The following is a 21,797-nucleotide window of genomic DNA, read 5'->3' as shown; positions in this document are numbered from 1 at the left end:
CACAGACCCATAAAGCAGAAAACATTTCAGAAGAAGCTCAGGACACAACGCACACATTACAGTGCGCCTCCATCCGCACAACAAAGCGTGAGTGCAGCGCTGCACAGGTTTTCCCATCTGTGGCTAATGTAAAACTCTGTTGGAAGAGCAAAATTATTTAAAAAAAAACACAATTTACCACATATATGTACACAGATTGTGAAGGGCATGTGGCTTGTACCACTGCTGCATTAAGTTGAAAAATGTCACATGGATTTCCACAGATCTCAAATATCTTACTAGCACATACTCAAGATAGACCGCAAAAGTATTCCCACCGCTGACTGAGTAGGGCAAGCTTGCGCACATCATAGCAGGCCTCTGGTCACGCGTGGAGAACAGAGTGCCTTTATCAGAAAAAGTGGCGTCATGATGAGTTGGGAAAAAAAGGTCATGTGACTCATGGTGTCATCTTAGGTTCAAAATAGCGTTAGCTGTTACTGTGTCTGCATGTAAATCCAGCTATTTGTTTTTATTTATTTGCTGAAAATGATGGGTTGTTGTGCATTTGGAGGCACAAATAGACACAAGGACTTCAAGATGTAGAGATTCCCTTCAGAACCGAACAGAAGAAAAAGTTGGGAAAATAAAGTCAGCCGTGTGGGATGGAAGCCAACATCATCATCAAAGCTTTGTGAGGTAAATTTATTGTTCAGTCCCATGTACAGTAAAATTCTCCTAAACCGTCATCGTATAAACCAGATATTCGCAATCACCGGACAAAAAAGTTCCAAAGTTTTTGTATTGTTTTCCTTGTAATAAACACCTTATATAACGGATTTTGTACAGCGGATTTTTCGCTCACATCAGATAAAATGTCCCATCCAATCGCAATGGATTTCCATTAAAAACCCTGAGCAGTCTGGATGTGCACAGTAACAGAGGTACAAATTAAAGTTCAGCGCTGACACTCGCCGACAGTTTACAACTGTGCAAGGCCCTATTTTAGATTATAAGCATGCTTTATTGGCTATGAAGCAGGCATATTATTCTGAATTGATCAACAAAAACAAGCATAACTCAAAGTTCTTGTTTGATACGGTGGCATTTCTTATTCATGGACAGCCACCTGTTGGTCGTTCTCCTTTTTTCAGCACAGGACTTTCTGGACTATTTCGAAAAGAAAATAGAAGATATTAGGTTGAGCACATATCAGCATATTTTGGTTGAATCATTCAATCAATCAATCAGTCCCCAGCTCAGCTACTGAGCTGGGGACTACTACTGAGGTGCTACCTAGATTCACAGAATTTAACAGTATCTCACAAGGTGTGCTGACGAAACTCGTGATGTCTACTAGAAGCACAACTTGTTTATTTGATCCTATACCAACAAAATTGTTTAAGGATCTTTGGCCCATTCTTGGGCCGACTGTGCTGGAAATTGTTAACCTTTCTTTAAACTCTGGATCTGTTCCAAATTGTTTTAAATCTGCAGTGGTTAAACCACTACTCAAGAAATCTAATCTTGATCCTGGTGAATTGAAAAATTATAGGCCGATATCAAATCTATCATTCTGCTCTAAAATTCTGGAAAAGGTGGTTTCACGGCAGCTTGTGGACTATCTTACTGAGAATGACCTTTTTGAGCCACTGCAGTCTGCTTTTAGAAGACATCACTCCACAGAAACAGCACTTATTAAAGTAGTTAATGATCTTCTGCGAGCAATGGACTCGGCTACTACTACAGCATTGGTGTTGTTGGATCTCAGTGCTGCGTTTCACACAGTTGATCATCATATTCTACTTGATAGGCTAGAAAACTGTTTCGGGATTACTGGAACTGCTCTTGTGTGGCTGACGTCTTATCTGTCTGGTCGTTCACATTGTGTTTTGTGCAATGACACTACCTCTGACTTTAAGGGCATGAAGTTCGGGGTTCCGCAGGGATCCGTTCTGGGTCCCTTGCTTTTTTCCCTGTATATGGCACCCCTTGGGAACATTTTGCGGCGTTTCTGGGTTGCTTTTCATTGTTATGCTGATGATACTCAGTTGTATATGCCGATAGCTGCTGGAAATCCTGTCCACATAAAATCTTTACAGGACTGTCTTGCAGCAGTGAGAAGTTGGATGTCTAGCAACTTTCTACTTTTGAACTCTGATAAGACTGAAATGATGGTTCTTGGCCCAGCAAGACATCGGCACCAATTTGATCAGCTGGCGCTTAGCCTAGGTTCATGTGTTATACATCATACTGACAAAGTGAGGAACCTTGGGGTAATCTTTGATCCTACGTTGTCCTTTGACCTCCACATTAGCGACATTATGAGGACTGCTTTCTTTCATCTGAGAAATATAGCAAAGATTCGCCCCATCCTGTCTATGGCCGATGCTGAGACTCTGATTCACGCATTTGTCTCTTCTAGATTGGATTATTGTAATGCTTTATTTTCTGGTCTGCCGCAGTCTAGCATTCGAGGACTTCAGTTGGTGCAGAATGCTGCTGCCAGAATTTTGACACAAAGTAGAAGGTTTGACCACATTACTCCCATTCTGGCATCCCTTCATTGGCTACCGGTTTCTGCCAGATTGGATTTTAAAGTTTTATTGTTGGTTTATAAAATTGTTCATGGACTGGCGCCTTCCTACTTGGCGGACTTGGTTAAGCCCTACGTACCTGCGAGGCCTTTGCGTTCGCAGGGCGCAAGGCTTCTGTGTGTTCCGAGGATGAACAAAAAGTCTGTGGGGTATACAGCCTTCTCCTACCGTGATCCGGCTCTTTGGAATGATCTACCTGCTGTTATTCGGCAGTCTGACACGGTGGAGATTTTTAAATCAAGACTGAAGACCCACTTTTTTAGACTGTCTTAGCATTAATTTTTTAATCTGTTTGTGTTTGCTTTGTAATTTCTTTTTATTCTACTGTGTTTTATCTTTTAACTGTGCTTTTCTTGCTTTTAATTTTGAATTTAGATTAATTTGTGTTGTTGTGAATTATGTGAAGCGCCTTGGTGCGACTTTGTCGTGATTTGGCGCTATATAAATTAATAAATTAAAAATTATTAATAAATTATTAAATTACAACAGTTTACGATGAGGTTACTCATTGGCATGCAAGATCTCACCACCCTCTGTTGTCACATTGTCCTGCTGTTTCTGGGTTTCCATTGGGGAGGACTCACATGTCAGTGAGTGTCTGAATACCCATTATTACCCATAACAACTCCCCAGGACCTCCTAGTCCTTCAGGACGGACGTCTCACATTTAGACTACTTGCTGCTGACATGGCTTATCGTGATCATGGACAGCAGGTTACACTTTAACTTTTAAATCACCACTGTGACTCTGTTCAGACTCAAATGTTTCTAATTCTCATGATCGCTGCCTGGTGCGTTCCACTTCCTTAAACGGGAAAAAATACATAAATTCTTCCTCTTTCACTTCCAGTCATGCTGAGACACCCGCAGAACAAAAACACTCAATTAGAAAGCACTCAGAGAGCGCATACCTCCGCCAAGGCCACACATTTCTGAAGGCTTAAAACTTATTCTGGATCCTGGACCCGAAATATATTCCAGATCAAATTCAAAATACCTAATTTTCTAGGACATTATCCATTTGTTCACCGCATTTCATCAACATCCTCTCACAACTTTTTCAGCTTTTCTATGTGCAAAACATTTCTATGAATCTCAGTTCCACAATATATTCAGGATCATCTCTAAATATTGAATCCCCTATTTCCCAGAACATTATCAACCTGTTCATCAAGTTTCACTGAAATCTGATAAATATTTTTTGGTCCTGCCAACAGTCTAAAAAACAATCCAGACAAAGGTCAGTAGACACATTACCTCCATGATAAAGGTAACAAATAAAATAAGGTGAGAAAGAACAACATACCTGTTGGAAATAATTAAGTAATGCCAGCAAAAATGTAGATTAGTGATTCAGTTAGTCCATCCCAGCCAACTTGTGTAGACAATAAATTAAAAAGAAATAATGCAACCATAACACCTAGGGCATTATGGTCAAATATGGGAAAAAATGCACAACAGGACAGGAAAAATGGTATTACAGACAGAACTTCTGGTTTGGGACGGGGCAAAACTTCTCATACATACCGAAAATTAGCAATGGCTTACTCAAAACCCTGCTCCTGAGTGTTTTTATACTTTTGCAACAACCTTGTTTTGAACATTGTTCCAGGGTCTGGATCAAAATAAAATCATGAGCTACGCTAAATAGGACCTCGTATTCCACCAAACTGCACACATGTACACGGCATGTACTGTGTCAGCACAATGTGGACACAACTCTTCCATTTCTCTTCCATCTTCCAACAACAAAAATGAAGCAAGCAACATGCACGTCCAGACCCTGCGTTGACTGTACCCTTTATACACGAAACTACTAATTTTATGTAGATGCAGATTCCTGAAGTGTCCAGCAGTTGGCAGCGCAGTATGTGACATTCCATTTCATGCGGGCTCTGCAAAAAAAAAAAAAACAAAAGGCTTCAAAAGTAGACCTTTTACTCTTAGGGAGTTGGGGAGGAGGAGTCCCCTCTGTCTCCTCACCCCTCTGGCTACACACCTGCAGAGTCTCTATGAGCAGGCCAAACATGTCTATGGGATATTACGCTTTCATTTACTCATAAAGTCATCAACATTTTTGCTGTCGAAGCCCTATGCCGTTAAATATTTCCATTACAAATGCACCCGGAATCTCTGGGATTCCCAAAATGGAATCTCAACCTTACATTTTGCAGCTTCTTTGTCCAACTCTGTATGTGTGAAACAATTACTACCTCACCAACGAAGTTGGAGGAGGTTATGTTATCACCCCTGTTTGTTTGTCTAATCTGATCCAGACTACACATTATGTGGCCATTTAAATTTAACAATGAAAACCCCTTCTAACAGGACTTCGACCTTGAAAAATTTTTCCAAGGTAAAAAAAAATGTTGAATTGGAAACTAGCGTTGGTGGAGGTTTGCGCTCTACGAGCACGGTGCTCTAGTTTAACAACTGATACACATTCTTGTCTTTAGTGTAGGAGCCTGGGAGCATCACTGCAGGTTTGGCTAATGTTAGCAAATATTATTTTCTAACAAAAGTGGCACTGCAGTTTCTTCAATCATAGCTATAGGGTCATAAAATCCCTTGAGTGGTGTGACAAGTGTCTTGGTGGCTTACCTCACTTGTCACTCAGTTTTTGCGATTTGTTTGCTGAAGGCCAAGACATGTTCCATGACTTGACATGTCTCCACAAAAAAACTATCTGTAAAAGTGATGATTTGTAACAAGCATCATTATATTTAGTTTGTCCAATTACTTATGGCCTCTGAAAATGGAGGCATTGTTTACAAAAATAAGTGTAATTCCTCGATGGGAAATGTCTAATTAAACCCTTTGGAATAAAGCTGAAAATCTACACTACAAGCACATCCATATGGTTTCACTTCAACTCCGCTGTGGCATAGAGGCAAAAAAAAAACAACACAAAAATTGTGTCATTTATGGACCTGTCTGTACTACAGAGCTTTTTAGCAACATAACTTAGATCACCAGTTTTTACTCATGAAGAACCCATAAATGATGTGGCTCCTTCTAAGATCTCTGAGGTCTTCACACCTACACGGTAACTTTCCTTCATTTAGGTCAGTGTGCTGCACTTATTCTGATGGTTTGGACTGTTGGTGAAGATGACAACACACACTCAAATTCTGGTGCTGACCAAACAAGTAATGAAGCAGACTCAGTCCAGTTCCAAGTCAAGCGTGGTACGAACACAAGCTCACCAAATGGACCAAATATCTGACCCATATGTGAATAACAGATGTTCTCTGGATTGTTTTGCTTTCAAAAGACATTGCAAAATTCATTACGGTTTGACGTGACCTACAGTACAGAGTCTCAGTGAAATCAGTCTACCACAAATGCACAGCTTGCAAAAAAAAAACCAAAAAACCCACAAAATTATGCAGAGCATATATTCGGGGAATGACTTGCAAAAAAAGGGGGCTTTCAATGGTCTGCAGTGCTGTCACATCAAAAAACAAACAAACAAAAAAGGTTTACGATAAACGGAACACTACCCCAGAACACATATACAGCATTTTGGAATGAAGTTTGGTTTTACGTCGATGCTGTTGCACGTGAGCACTGTTCTAAAACAACATGTTCACATGGTTGCATGTCCCCTTGCCTTTATATTTCACCACTGGGGTGGTGCCACACACTGTACCAGAAGGTGTAGCACAGAAGAAACCCAAATAAGAATCCCGGGGCTTCATTTACCATTTGTACACACAGATTTGTGCTTAAACCATGCATGTGCGAGCATTTCTTGCTAACTCCATGTTAACTTCCGCAGTTATCAGCCAAGCATTCAGGAGTACTGTAGCTGACATGTCCACTCAAACACCGCAAAGCAAGACAGCAATGTGCAATGTCCGTCACGACTAGAGCCCGACCGATATGAATTTTTTGAGGCCGATGCCGATAACGATATTTGGATGAAAAAAATGCAGATAATCGATAAATCGGCTGATTTGCCGATAGCCAATAAATCAGCCGATATATACATATATATATTTTTTTAGATGAATAAAATGTTATTTTTTGGACCCTTAACAAAAAAGGTATGAGCTAAAAGCTGAAGCTTTGTCCTCATATTGATTAACTTTAACTTTATAACAGAGAAGAATTTCCAAGTTCAAAAAATGCAGTTGGAGCAGTTAGGGGGCTATTCAAATGGGCCAACTAGTAAGATATCACTCCTGGAAACGATCTTTGCCATATCACGTGAGGTAAATCTCCCCTACGATTGGATTTTGAAAAACCATGTGACGGAGAACCAATTCCGATTGGACACTCACATTGCGCACGTCATCATACATCTTCTATGAGGAGTACCAAGATGGCCGACGGTTGATCAAAAGTCCGCGGAGTTAATATTTTAACAAAAAAAAGGAAGTTTCTATCTCATTAAAAAGTTATTTACAATTTAGTAAAGCTTGGTGACGGCATCGGCCCCAGAGGGTTAATGGCGAACGGCAGTAATTCCCAGAACCCTTCCGGACACCAAGTGAATCTGAATGTTTCAATGTCTTAGCAGTAAACGAAAGTTTTTCATGTTAGAAATAAGGTCTACACAACGTGGGCTTAATAAAAAGCGTGACTGACGCAATGAAGCACATTTGACACATTACTACATAAACTGAGTTAATCAAACTGAGGTGAACTGAAATGGGAGAAATGTGGGGTGAATGTAATCGCAAAGTTATTACAAATAACATCCTCTATACCACTTCATCATGAAGCTGCATACCTGGGGATACAAAATATCCTCATAGAAAATCAACAATAATTATAATAATACTAATATTAAAGCAAACAGAGCTCTGGTATCTGAATAGTATCATATCGGCAGATATCCAAATTCAGGTATTGGGACCGGATCGGATTTGAAGTGAAAAAACCCCAGCAATGATTCCTAAAGTCTTACAACCAAAACATTATGAGAAAAAGGTAACTAAGATTAATGCTTTACATGTTTAAACAACTGTTAAGGATGCATGTTCATCTGGGAGGAGACCCCGGGAAAGACCCAGGACTAGGTGGAGAGATTATATCTCCACACTGGCCTGAGAATGCCTCGGGATCCCCAAGTCAGAGGTGGTCAATGTGGCACAGGAAAGGGAAGTCTGAGGTCCCCTGCTGGAGTTGTTGCCCCCACGACCCGAACCCGGAAAAGCGGTTGAAGATGAATGATGAGTGAGGGAGTGAGTTTAAACATGAACTAAATTCAGTAAATATAACTAACAGCCAACCAATGTGCCTTCATTCATAGCAGCCGCTGCCGTACTGTATTGCACGGCATTTGCGCAAAACATATTTCTCATCCATTTTGGCCACACCTAGCAGGCGGCACAGCAGGCACTTATCTCTTGCCGTGTGAAACACCCACTTTGATTGAAAATGAATGGCAGCTAATGCAACCAAGGGGTGATGAGGTCCCAACAATGCTGTCGAACAAACTATACAATGACACAATTTCCAACAGCTAGTGGGATAGGCTCCAGCCCCCCCCCAGCCGTAACCTTTAAATGGAGTAAGCTGGTAAAGAAAATTGATGGACGGATGGATGGATGGTGTTTTTCTACAGTGTTTATTCAGTTTATGTGAAACGCTATTGTGATCAATATAATCAGTCCGGCTCTATTTACAAGACATCCTACCGGGTGTTAGCAAGCTAACTAACGATACAGGGGCGTTACCATGACACATACCTTTTACTGAAACCAATAAAGTTCTGTCAAGCAGTCAGAAATTACGGAAAAGCGGACAGGGTCCTTTGTAATCTAGTAACCATGAGCTGGCCACGCCCCAGGAACGCCCGTGAAGCGGTAAAATGCTAACTGCTTGACACCCTAATTTGTAGGTCATGTGACAGTCAAATCACAGAACAGTGGGAGTGTCCCGGAGAATGCAGACCAGCTCAGTGGGCGTGTCCCACTGAGCATCTTCAGATATGGACTCCTGTTACATACGTCACAAAAGTGTTAATGCAGCTGCTTGAGGTTGAGATTGAAACATGCAACTCCAGTTCCTAGTGCACAGACTTCACCACCGTGCAACTCTGAGAGCAGCCGTGAAACCACCGCTACATTTAAGAGAAAAAGGCAGACAGAAAGTGAAGAAGAACTCTTTAAAAAAAACCCTGCTATCAGATCGGGTTCATGTACAGTGGGAGGAAAAGTGTGTGTGCACTTTGATGGCAACAAAAAGGAGAAAAGGAAGACAAGGAGCGATGGTCGATGCCCTCCTCGGCCTCCTCTTTCTGGAGGATGCAGAGACTATCAGATCTGGACCCGCCCCCCCTCCTCCCCCTCAATGCTGCACTGCAAAAAAAAAAAAAAAAAAAAAAAAAAAAAACTCAAATTGGTTCCAGCTGGTTTAAATCTGATCCCTGAACTGAGGAGACAAAGCGGTCCGAGTCCTGTTATACGGCAGCGGAGTCCCGTCCGGACACGAACCCGAACCCAGTCTGGTTCTGACTGCAGTGTAACGGGCCCGTTTGTCCGCTCCTACACGTTAGTCCGTCCTGCCCCTCGGATGAGGGGGAGGAAAAAAAGCCCCAAACCGGACGAAAAACTCGGGGAGACTCACCAGTCGGTGTCGGAGGTTTCGTCGATGACGTCCTGGTAGGCGGTCAGCAGACCCAGTCTGTTCTTGGCGAGATTCACAGCCATGCTTGTGTCCGTGCGAGCATCCAGACCGCTGCTGATGGAGAGAGACACAGAATGAAGTCCACGGAGACGGAGGGGGCACGAGGACACCCCGGGACCGGAGACAAAGACACGCCGCTGCCGGCCCGCAGGTCCTAGCGCCGACCGCCACACAAACAGGGCCGCGTTAACGTCCCACCGCACACACACACATACACACAGGGTGTGGGGCCCCGCATTAAGTACACCAAACACTTCCTTTTTTTTCTTAACAAATATGTGAAAATATCAATTTTTAAAGCACTTTTTTTCAGGGAGGGCTGTGATGTTGGTGAGTTCCATTTATATCAGTAAGTGGGAATTTCTCAGTTATGCTACTAAGGAGCCTGAAGTCAGAATTCCAACTTGTAAATGTATTATGTATAGTTTTGATAACCTAAGTTTCTTATAAGATATAACTGTGATTTAGTAAATAATACATTTCATAGAAAGCTTATGAAATGAATCCAAACAACAAAACAATGTTTCTTTTTTTTCTTTTTTTTTCCAAACACTAATCTCCACCATCTTGGATTTCCAAAATTGGTGTCCTTCAGATATAGTCAAGTTCTTTGTGTAATTTTGTTTGTTTGTTTATTTTAATTATTTTGAAGATTTGATAATCTTCATACAGTCATACATTTTTAGAAAGCTGGTGAAATGAGGAAGGTTGTGGCCACCATCTTGGATTTCCAAAAATGGCATCCTCCAGATATAGTCAAGTTCATTGTGTGGATTTTTTTTTTTAATGATTTGGTAATTTAAAAAAAAATCAGTGTTTCCACTTTTTCATGGGTTATTATGGCCACCAGCTTGGATTTACAAAAATGACATCCTTCAGATATAGTCAAGTTTGTTGCGTGATTTTGTTTAATTTTATTTTTTTCTGATTTGGTAAGCTATACATTTTAGAAAGCTTGCGAAATAAGGAATCCAAAAAAATCAATGTTTCATTTCTTTCATAGGATGTTATGGCCACCATCTTGGATTTCTAAAAATGGCATCCTTCAGATATAGTCACGTTTGTGTGATTTTGTTTGTTTTTGTTTAATGATTTGGTAATCTATACATTTTAAAAAGCATGTGAAATGAGGAATCCAAAAAAAAATAAATAAATACATAAATAATAAATGTTTCCATTTTTTCGTAGGATGTATTGGCCACCATCTTGGATTTCCAAAAATGGCATCCTTGAGATATAGTCAAGTTCATTGTGTGGATTTTTTTTTTTTAATGATTTGGTAATTTAAAAAAAATCAGTGTTTCCACTTTTTCATGGGTTATTATGGCCACCAGCTTGGATTTACAAAAATGACATCCTTCAGATATAGTCAAGTTCGTTGCGTGATTTTGTTTAATTTTAAGCTATACATTTTAGAAAGCTTGCAAAATGAGGAATCCAAAAAAAATAAAATAAATACATAAATAATAAATGTTTCCATTTTTTCGTAGGATGTATTGGCCACCATTCTTGGATTTCCAAAAATGGCATCCTTGAGATATAGTCAAGCTTGTTGTGTGATTAATTTTTTTATGATTTGGTAATCTATAAATTTTTAGAAAGCTTGCAAAATGAGGAATCCCCCAAAAAAGTTTCCATGTTTTCATAGGTTGTTATGGCCACTATCTTGGATTTCCAAAACTGGCGTACTTTAGATATAGTCACGTTTGTGTGATTTTGTTTGTTTTTGTTTAATGATTTGGTAATCTAAACATTTTAAAAAGCTTGTGAAATGAGGAATCCAAAAAAAATAAAATAAATACATAAATAATAAATGTTTCCATTTTTTCGTAGGATGTATTGGCCACCATTCTTGGATTTCCAAAACTGGCGTGCTTTAGATATAGTCAGGTTTCGTGTGTGTGTGTGTGTGTTGGCAGGGGGGGAGAGTTAAACTGTATGACACATTTACATAAAAATAAGTGTAAAATTGTAGGGGGGGGAGTTATGCTTGACAGCACTGCATCAGATTTAATCCATAGGAGGGGCACTTCTCCAAAGACCAACACCTGAATGGGCACTTCTTCAAGTTTTCTCAGCTGTAAGAGCACCACTGCATAACGTTTTCTCTACAGTGAGGGATACATTCATATAGGGACAGTATAGAGGGCGCCATAAGGGCACCCACAGGGAACATCAAGTTTCGACCTTTGGCAGGGCTCCTTATATGACACTACGTACATCATGGTTTTTTCCTCCCAGAGAAGGACACAAATCTAGACATTTTATAATATTTTCATGCTGTTCAGGGCATGTCATCATCATTTACTGTATGAAGGAGCAACACAGGGGGCACTCAGTCCTTTCTTTCCCATGTGAAGGGCAGCCAATAGAGCAAATCCTCTTGTTTCCCCCATTGTTGAGAGCACGTTGACACTTTTAACTATTGCCAAATTACAAATGCATCAATAGAAACTACAAAATACTACCAACATAATAATAAACCAACATTGCTATTAGTGCAGCACCCAAAATACTACCCAAAGTCACAGTTCATGCACAACCCTAACTCTAACCTTAAACTGATGTTTTGAGCTTGAAGTTTCTCATTTGCCTCCTGTGCAGCTTTGATGCCATGATGTCCCTCCTTATCTTTTCATAATCACTTCGGTCCCATCCAGGCTCCAACCTCCAGTGCTGAAAAATAAACCCAATGTGGAAGTGCCAAGTTTTTTGAAGTTCTTTGAATGGCCACTTAAAGCTGGCTTCAAAAGTCAGCTACTTTCCATAGATGCCCATGTTAAAATGTCCAACTTTACAGCAGAAGTAAACATGTTTACACGTTTATAGTACAAAAACAAGTTTTGGTCTCTATAGCTAGCCTTCCCTTTTATGACAGCTTTACGGAGGGTGAATTTTTATGCATCTCATCAGGTTAAGACATAAGCACTAAATTTATGAACAATTAGAGTTGTTGTTGCTTTGAGTGACAGTTAGCATGCCAGCGGTTCCAGGGCCCTGCTAGTCGAGGCTGCTAGGTGCCGTGGATTCAACCTTTTCTGTGGACTCTTCCGATTATCTGGGTTGCTGGTTAATTATACTGACAGATCATCTAAGACAGGGGTAGGCAACCTGTTCCAGAAAGAGCCATGAGGGTGCAGGTTTTCTTTGCAGCCACTGACTCCACCAGGTGATTTTACTGATTAATATCACTTTGAGCAGATGGAATCAGTTAATCATTGAAATCACCTGGTGGAGTCAGTGGCTGCAAAGAAAACCTGCACCCTCATGGCTCTTTCTGGAACAGGTTGCCTACCCCTGATCTAAGATGTCTGTGTTCCAGTATTTACACCGAGTGAACATTTAGTATTTTTAAATTTCTATGTTCGCACCATTGTCTCTAATTAGTAAGTATTGATAGTTTGTTGATGTTAACTTCACTGATGGTGCCACAGATACAGGGACAATATATTGGTCATAGTTTTTAATTTGCACACCGAAGCCACCTGTTATAAAAACCACGGCCCAGTCCACAAAAATATGTGTTAATCAAAAATATGAACCAAAGTTAGCCTGTTGCTTGTTTGGTAAATACAAGATGAAGAGGTGTTCAGGATTCGTACCTTCTGCTCGTGTTACGCTGCCCTTTCCCCAGCACCACCTCTTTACTGGGGTTGGGACGACTAATGAAAATCGTTAGTCGACTAGTCAGGTACCATTAGTCATCGACTAGTTGACTAAATTTAGCATTAAATAAATTAAGCCAATTTTGAATCTTCATGGTGAAACTCATATGTGACACTTATTTTAACAAATATAAGCACAAAATCCCAAATACAAAAAAACAGCATTAGCATGAAGACAATACCTGCATTCATTTACTAGGGATAGACGACCTGTCCCGCGAGCTGATCCCGTGTAAGCGACTGAAGATGAGTGAGTGTGAGTGAAACTCCCCGTTTGACTTGACTAAAGCCGTGGTCACAACCCGCCGTACTTGCACGTGCGTGCAGTCTACTTGCAAAAATGTGGGCTAAATTTGGAGATCCGTACGTCGTAAGTACGGCCTCAGTACGAATTTAGGAGCACGCAGACACGCCGTAGAGGTTTTAGTGCATGCAGAACTTTCGCTGCAGTCAGGCTACGGATTCACCAGCAGTACAGATGACGCGCGTTGTGAGTACTGCTTCAGTACGGATTCAAAGCAGCACATTTTCATTCAATTACTATTGAATTAACCAAATCCGTAAGTAGGCAGTACGGATTACGGCACTCACCACATACTATGGAGGCCGACAGACTTGCATGCACGACGCAGCTTCTCACTTGAACTTGGACTTTGTTTCCAAATGTCAGCAACACACACTCCACAGCTTCAGTCTGTTAACTAGCTGTAACTTTTCGAGGCAAGTAGTACAACTGACCGCTGCAGGCTGGACATGCTCATGCATCGCTGACGGCGAAAAACACCTGCCGCTTCGGTCCCGCTCATAAAAAAGAAAAGCGACCCCATACACACACTGCTTTATTGTCAGCTCTCTTTATCGTTACACTCCTAGAGATGTGCGTTGGACGTACTGCCTCCGTACGTTTTCACAAAAACGTAGTGGCCGTGGCATCTGCAGAAAACATACGGCAAAAAAAAAACGCACAGTGGGTTGTGACTGGGGCTTAATTCACCTGCTGAGGTTCACACACTTTCCTTCCTGAGTGAAGGTGTGGTGGCAGCTCCAGGAGGTCTATTCTTTTAAGGGTTAAATGAACTTAATAAATGGCTTTCGACGAGTTGACTAATAAAAAATAGTCTACTAGTTGGATGTTAGCTAGTCATAGTAGACTATTACTACTAGTCACCCCATCCCTACTCTTGACCTATTTATGGGTTGGCTGGGAGTTCGGCGAAGGTGGGCATCCAGAACCGCCCCACAGAGCGGGCCCAAGGCATACGCCAACTACGGGGTCGCTTAGGGCCTCTACGCCACCAGGGGGTCCCGAGAGCACCGAGACGTTGTGATAAAAAAGTAAATATATACATGAAATTAAAATAATATTGAATAATTTAAACGAAATTGTATTACACCCGAAAAAAAATTAATTCATTTTGACAAAATACCAATACTAGGTTAATTGATGCCTCCTGTTGGCTGCTGCCACCGTTGGGCAAATTTAGATGCACCGCTTGGGTCAGGAGGTCGATGACTAATTGTGAGGAATGAAGTGAGTGCAAGTCATGTCTCAGAAAAGAAATTATCCCTCTGGAGCGGAGAAAAGAAAAAAGAAGTTGGAAGATGAGAAAAAACAACAAGACAAAGGTAGGTTTGCATGTCCAATATTACAATTTTTGTTGTCATTATTTGCGAAATGCTCCGTTCGTTTAGTGTAAAGTGCTTTAGGTGTCTTAAAGTCAGAGGCGATTGCTCTAAGACTGCAGGGGAAGCGCAGCTTCCCCTAAAATGTCAAAAATAAGTGATCAAATATATACCGTTGTGTGTACATGTCATTGACTAAATATGCGCTACAACGCGCTCAACTTTTGTTCAGAATCAGCTTCTTATCACTGGTAATGACGCGACTTTCCTCTCACTCAAACCCGCAGCTTCATAGTGCTTTAAACAGTGTGGACGCTGAGCGTCCACAGACTTCAATAGCGACACAAAGCATGCAGTGAAACGAGACGAGTCATTGGATAAATGCTGGGCTTTGTCCCGCCCATCGGACGCTCAGCGTCTCTGGGGGTCTGTGGGGCAGTGGGCTGGTCTCGGCTGGCCCGGATGCTCAGCTTCTGCATGATGATTGGATGATCTGTCTGAGGCTGAATCCCTTTTTGATTGACAGTGAAATGAGCGAATCAGTGATCTTTTGGTGTAAACATCCGTGGGAGCATTTTCATTCTGTTCTGAGTTGAACAGGAGACTTTCCTAATCCTCTTAGTGGCATTTTCTTTCTTAAAAACGACTAGCGACAAATGGAGCTTCTATTTCTGGTGTTTTTTTTTTTGTTGTAGCTGCTTTTGTTTGGAGACTGACTTCTATCACTCTTTCTGACTTCTGTCCCTACCGAGGAGCGGGTGCTGCTGAGCTCCTCCACCGTCACAAAGCACTCACAGGCGGACACACTTCACACTAGCCTCGCGCCAGTAGCTGGGTAGCAAGCTGCACATAATGGCAGACAATTTGAATGTTGTGGACCGGATTTTGGCGAAGCCATTTGATAGTCTTCCTTACGAAGAAAAACTTAAACAGCAGGGCAGATCAACTCCTCAGATTAATTTGGTGCAAAAGGTGGGGAAAAGTAGCTCAGCTGTCAATGGTTTGCAGGCCAAAGTTAAAGCAATAGCCCCCAGTGCAATGTTTGTGCATTGCTATGCACACACATTGCTGTTATGTTGTAGATTTCTATGTTCATTTTGGAGATTATTTAAGTATTGTATTTATTATTTAAGTATTTAATTTTTATTACAACTTTATTTTTCTGTAAGATAATGTGAATGTCATTTGATTCTATTTTATGATATTGAACATTTTACACACCATTGCACATCTGAAAGAAATTAAACTATTTAACGTGTTTACTATAAATGCAGTCTCCTGCCTGCTGATGTTACTTTCAAATAGTTAAATTAATGAGCCATACTTATACATCACTCTATATGTAGAAATTAATTAAAACATATTTATGAGTTTGCTACCCCTTTAAGGTTAAAAACAAGTGACACCTGTATGATGTAAGATAATTACAAATAATGCTAATGATTATCAATCAATTTCAATCAATTTTATTTATATAGCACCAAATCACAACAAACAGTTGCCCCAAGGCGCTTTATATTGTAAGGCAAGGCCATACAATAATTACGTAAAAACCCCAATGGTCAAAACGCCCCCTGTGAGCAAGCACATGGCGACAGTGGGAAGGAAAAACTCCCTTTTAACAGGAAGAAACCTCCAGCAGAACCAGGCTCAGGGAGGGGCAGTCTTCTGCTGGGACTGGTTGGGGCTGAGGGAGAGAACCAGGAAAAAGACATGCTGTGGAGGGGAGCAGAGATCAATCACTAATGATTAAATGTAGAGTGGTGCATACAGAGCAAAAAGAGAAAGAAACACTCAGTGCATCAAGGGAACCCCCCAGCAGTCTAAGTCTATAGCAGCATAACTAAGGGATGGTTCAGGGTCACCTGATCCAGCCCTAACTATAAGCTTTAGCAAAAAGGAAAGTTTTAAGCCTAATCTTAAAAGTAGAGAGGGTGTCTGTCTCCCTGATCTGAATTGGGAGCTGGTTCCACAGGAGAGGAGCCTGAAAGCTGAAGGCTCTGCCTCCCATTCTACTCTTACAAACCCTAGGAACTACAAGTAAGCCTGCAGTCTGAGAGCGAAGCGCTCTATTGGGGTGATATGGTACTATGAGGTCCCTAAGATAAGATGGGACCTGATTATTCAAAACCTTATAAGTAAGAAGAAGAATTTTAAATTCTATTCTAGAATTAACAGGAAACCAATGAAGAGAGGCCAATATGGGTGAGATATGCTCGCTCCTTCTAGTCCCCGTCAGTACTCTAGCTGCAGCATTTTGAATTAACTGAAGGCTTTTCAGGGAACTTTTAGGACAACCTGATAATAATGAATTACAATACTCCAGCCTAGAGGAAATAAATGCATGAATTAGTTTTTCAGCATCATTCTGAGACAAGACCTTTCTAATTTTAGAGATATTGCGTAAATGCAAAAAAGCAGTCTTACATATTTGTTTAATATGCGCTTTGAATGACATATCCTGATCAAAAATGACTCCAAGATTTCTCACAGTATTACTAGAGGTCAGGGTAATGCCATCCAGAGTAAGGATCTGGTTAGACACCGTGTTTCTAAGATTTGTGGGGCCAAGTACAATAACTTCAGTTTTATCTGAGTTTAAAAGCAGGAAATTAGAGGTCATCCATGTCTTTATGTCTGTAAGACAATCCTGCAGTTTAGCTAATTGGTGTGTGTCCTCTGGCTTCATGGATAGATAAAGCTGGGTATCATCTGCGTAACAATGAAAATTTAAGCAATGCCGTCTAATAATACTGCCTAAGGAAAGCATGTATAAAGTGAATAAAATTGGTCCTAGCACAGAACCTTGTGGAACTCCATAATTAACCTTAGTCTGTGAAGAAGATTCCCCATTTACATGAACAAATTGTAATCTATTAGATAAATATGATTCAAACCACCGCAGCACAGTGCCTTTAATACCTATGGCATGCTCTAATCTCTGTAATAAAATTTTATGGTCAACAGTATCAAAAGCAGCACTGAGGTCTAACAGAACAAGCACAGAGATGAGTCCACTGTCTGAGGCCATAAGAAGATCATTTGTAACCTTCACTAATGCTGTTTCTGTACTATGATTAATTCTAAAACCTGACTGAAACTCTTCAAATAGACCATTCCTCTGCAGATGATCAGTTAGCTGTTTTACAACTACCCTTTCAAGAATTTTTGAGAGAAAAGGAAGGTTGGCGATTGGCCTATAATTAGCTAAGATAGCTGGGTCAAGTGATGGCTTTTTAAGTAATGGTTTAATTACTGCCACCTTAAAAGCCTGTGGTACATAGCCAACTAATAAAGATAGATTGATCATATTTAAGATCGAAGCATTAAATAATGGTAGGGCTTCCTTGAGCAGCCTGGTAGGAATGGGGTCTAATAGACATGTTGATGGTTTGGATGAAGTAACTAATGAAAATAACTCAGACAGAACAATCTGAGAGAAAGAGTCTAAACAAATACCGGCATCACGATACGTCTTTGGGATGGTTATGAGTAATTTTTTCTCTAATAGTTAAAATTTTATTAGCAAAGAAAGTCATGAAGTCATTACTAGTTAAAGTTAAAGGAATACGCGGCTCAATAGAGCTCTGACTCTTTGTCAGCCTGGCTACAGTGCTGAAAAGAAACCTGGGGTTGTTCTTATTTTCTTCAATTAGTGATGAGTAGTAAGATGCCCTAGCTTTACGGAGGGCTTTTTTTTTATAGAGCAACAGACTCTTTTTCCAGGCTAAGTGAAGATCTTATAAATTAGTGAGACGCCATTTCCTCTCCAACTTACGGGTTATCTGCTTTAAGCTGCGAGTTTGTGAGTTATACCACGGAGTCAGGCACTTCTGATTTAAAGCTCTCTTTTTCAGAGGAGCTACAGCATCCAAAGTTGTCTTCAATGAGGATGTAAAACTATTGACGAGATACTCTATCTCACTTACAGAGTTTAGGTAGCTACTCTGCACTGTGTTGGTATATGGCATTAGAGAACATAAAGAAGGAATCATATCCTTAAACCTAGTTACAGCGCTTTCTGTAACGTACCCTTTATGGGTACGTTACACACATAACAGTGTAGCCTATGGAATAATGAGGCATCTGGTGCTGAGGTGATGTTGGGGGGCTCCCCAAATGAAATTCTGCTTAAGGCCCCATAAAGGCTTGGGCCGGCCCTGCCGCCCCATTTGAGCTTCAAGCCCACTCTTCTTAAAACCTACGGGTGACATCACTGAGGGTTTTTCCAGTCAATGTTTTTGTTTTTAGTCCCATTTCACCTTCAAAGTTTGTCATCAAGTGATGTGTACTTTTTCCTCATCCAACCCAGAAGACCTGCTGACTTTGATATAACAAAGAAACCTATAACACTGTAAAACTCAGTTAGTTGAACTCAAACCATTTGAGGAAACTGATTGCCTTAAACCATTTGATTTTGCCAACTTAAATAATTTAATAAAAAATGTAATTGTTAAAGTTTTAGTAACTTAATTTATAGTTAATTAAACTTATACAAATCTAGTTTATGTTTTTCAATAAAAAAAAAAGTGACATAGATTTCTGCCTAAAAATTTTCATTGCATTTTGGAATAGATTTTTTTTTTAATGCATTCTTTGGTTTACTTGTTGACTCCACATAATGTTGTTATGACTCTGTCCATTCACTCCCCTCAGGGCGCAAACTCACGATCTCCAGCATGGAAGTCGTACTCTCTAACCAGAAGGCTAAAAACCAGGGTTCTGGCCTTGTGACCAGAGAATTCTTTTGAGCTGTTGGGAGTGAGGGTTACGAACTACATATGCACAGCGACACCTGCTGGCCTCCGTTACATAAACTCAATTAAAATGAGTGAATGGAATGCACTGGAAATACATCACCAACACTTAAATACCCCAAAACCTTAAATGCACTTAAAGTAACTGAGTTGTTATGACAACAATTCATTTCTGAGTTAGTTTAATTAATGGAAATGAGTGACTAGAACTTTTTTCAAAGTTTGAGTTACATTAACTTAATTATTGTATTAAAATGGAGAGTTCGGTTAAACAGTGAAGATTAGTGTGATTGGGGCAGCGCCACCTACAGGCTACAGTAACTGAAAAGCAGGATGTGGACACATTGTTTCTGAGACAAAGAAGAATCTGTTCACATATCAACAGGAAGGCTCCACTTCCTCATCCTCAACTCCTGCAAATAATCTTACAAGGAGAAAAAGGTAACTGTTGACATATCTATCACTCATTCGTCCAATAAATTGGAAACAGCCCTCAAACTGATTAAATCACCTACTTGCCTTGGATTTTTTATTTGTTTTTAAATCCCAAAATGTTTGTTGGCACACGCTGCCTCCAACTGTTGTGGCGTGTGTGCAGCTCGTTGCCACATCCGTGTGGAGCAGATCCAGGTTCTCCACAAGTGTCCAATATTTGGTCTGTTAAAAAGAATGCACATGTTGGAGATGTTCAAGATGGAGATAAATTTATATCCTCCCTGATACAAGGACCATTGCTCTGCAAACTTTATATCTGTCCACCAGTTTTAGACAGTTTATGTAATACTAGCAGACGTACCTCTCTTTGATGTGATGAGTAATTGCCAATTTTTTTTACTTTTTTTGTGAATAAATAAATAACTTAGGCACACTGTTGGGAACCAGCGTATCAATGCGGCGGTTTTAAGCTATAAATAAACTGCAGCGCTCTCTGAGTGCTGCTAAAACTATCAAACTTGTACTGTTTCCTAATAGTGTTAAGATATTTATTGTACATTTTGATTATTTTTCATTTCATTGTTTCACGTTGTGTATTGTAATGACTTAGAAAATTAATGTGATGATTCTGCACACTCTGGTAGCGGGTTTGCAATCCACTGAAAAACACAAGTTTCTTCTTATTTATTTATGTGTAAAATTTACTTTCAGACTGTCTGATGACGTGACCTTAAGGAAACGATTCATGATGGATTTAATTGTTCTCATATGTTGAAAATGATGCCATAGTTTAGAAGTCGATAGCATCATATAGCTTGATGCTAATGGCTAATGTTAGCATGACCAAATGGGTCGTTTGTGAGCATTTTATCACATGTATCTGTAATAATATGGGTTGTTGAGCGAGGTGACTAGTTGCCAGTACATGGAGAGTGCCGCCATCGCTGTGCGGACGCACAAATACAGACACACGCATCAGAACACTTATGGGTTAGATTTGTTGCCTCAGTGTGTTGCCTAGGCTCTTACCCTGTCACTCCAAAGGATATGGTCAGAGCCTGCAGGTGGATGCTGGAGTGCAGGTGGGTTTCTCAGGAGGTCAGGCCCACAGTGTGTCTTCACATTGAACCGTCCTGGATAGCAACCACAGAGGCAGAATCCAGCCTCAGTATACCATGTCCTACACAAAGTATATGGTGGCCATGCCAGGGTGACAGCTATAGCCAAGTAGGGGTCAATGAAGGATTACACAGAGGTCAAAATTTAAGAATGCTACAGTTATACTGGAAAGTATACGACATTATTTGTCTGATCATAAAGATTCCAAAAAGGTATAGTTTGGATGCTCTGTCATTGAATGTTATGGGGTAAAAATGATGACAAAGGTCAATTTCAGGAATCAAAAGCTGAATTTGCTCCAGTTCTGGTTTAAAAAAAAAAAAACACACACACACATACAGAGGGAGTGTTACTTCATTTTGTGTGTGTGTGTGTGTGTGTGTCAGACACCACTACATCTTTCCAGGGATTATAGTTGTTGGTTGCACTCTTAATGTTTAAATTTTAATTTATAACACAATTTAAATCATAATATATCAGAATTGCTAAATAACACAAGTATGTCACTGAGCTGTGAGATAGCGCTGTAGAGGAAAAGCGTCACTCACACTCAATATGACGCCATGTATCTTAGCAGCAGCCACACTCAGAATGGTGTGAAGGATGTGCTAAATACACACTTGGAAGAAAATCATTAATTTTAAAAATGTACTTCAAAATATTCTCCATTCATTTCAGTGCCCCACCACCACCACTCTAACGGAATATATAACATTTCTATTTTGTCACACTCTCAACCTGCAAGTAAATACTGCACTTGTGCTGTATTTGCAGGTTCATATTCTGGGGGGGGGGGGGGGGGGTCCCATTTACAAGGAACTCAAAGTAAGTAATTGGACAGTTGTCTGTTTCGTTATTCCTTCATTATTTTATTAAGTCAGCAGGTTTCTAATCATTATATTCACTGTAAACCCAAATAGGTTGGCACATCTCAAAACATTTAACTACTTTTGTAAGTTTATGTACTCAAAATAAGTTAATTA

At 40.3% G+C, this 21,797-nt stretch overlaps 1 protein-coding gene across 6 annotated transcripts in view; it reads right to left on the bottom strand.

Annotated features, from left to right (window-relative positions):
• dbn1 (drebrin 1) overlaps window positions 1-9,327 on the bottom strand; it is a 356,842-nt gene extending 347,515 nt beyond the window's left edge. For 3 of the 6 annotated variants that reach the window (XM_034177845.1, XM_034177847.1, XM_034177846.1), the window contains exon 1: window positions 9,156-9,326. The gene's annotated coding sequence lies outside the window, so the exon portion shown is untranslated. Of the gene's footprint in view, window positions 1-9,155 lie in introns of all 6 variants that reach the window. The other 3 variants (XM_034177849.1, XM_034177851.1, XM_034177848.1) reach the window with 2 other exon arrangements.
• Window positions 9,328-21,797: the final 12,470 nt, after the last annotated feature.

The sequence above is a fragment of the Thalassophryne amazonica genome, chromosome 9 (assembly GCF_902500255.1).
Source record: "Thalassophryne amazonica chromosome 9, fThaAma1.1, whole genome shotgun sequence".
In the NCBI taxonomy this organism is placed as follows: Eukaryota; Metazoa; Chordata; class Actinopteri; order Batrachoidiformes; family Batrachoididae; genus Thalassophryne; species Thalassophryne amazonica.
This window is presented reverse-complemented; position numbering and strand designations above follow the sequence as displayed.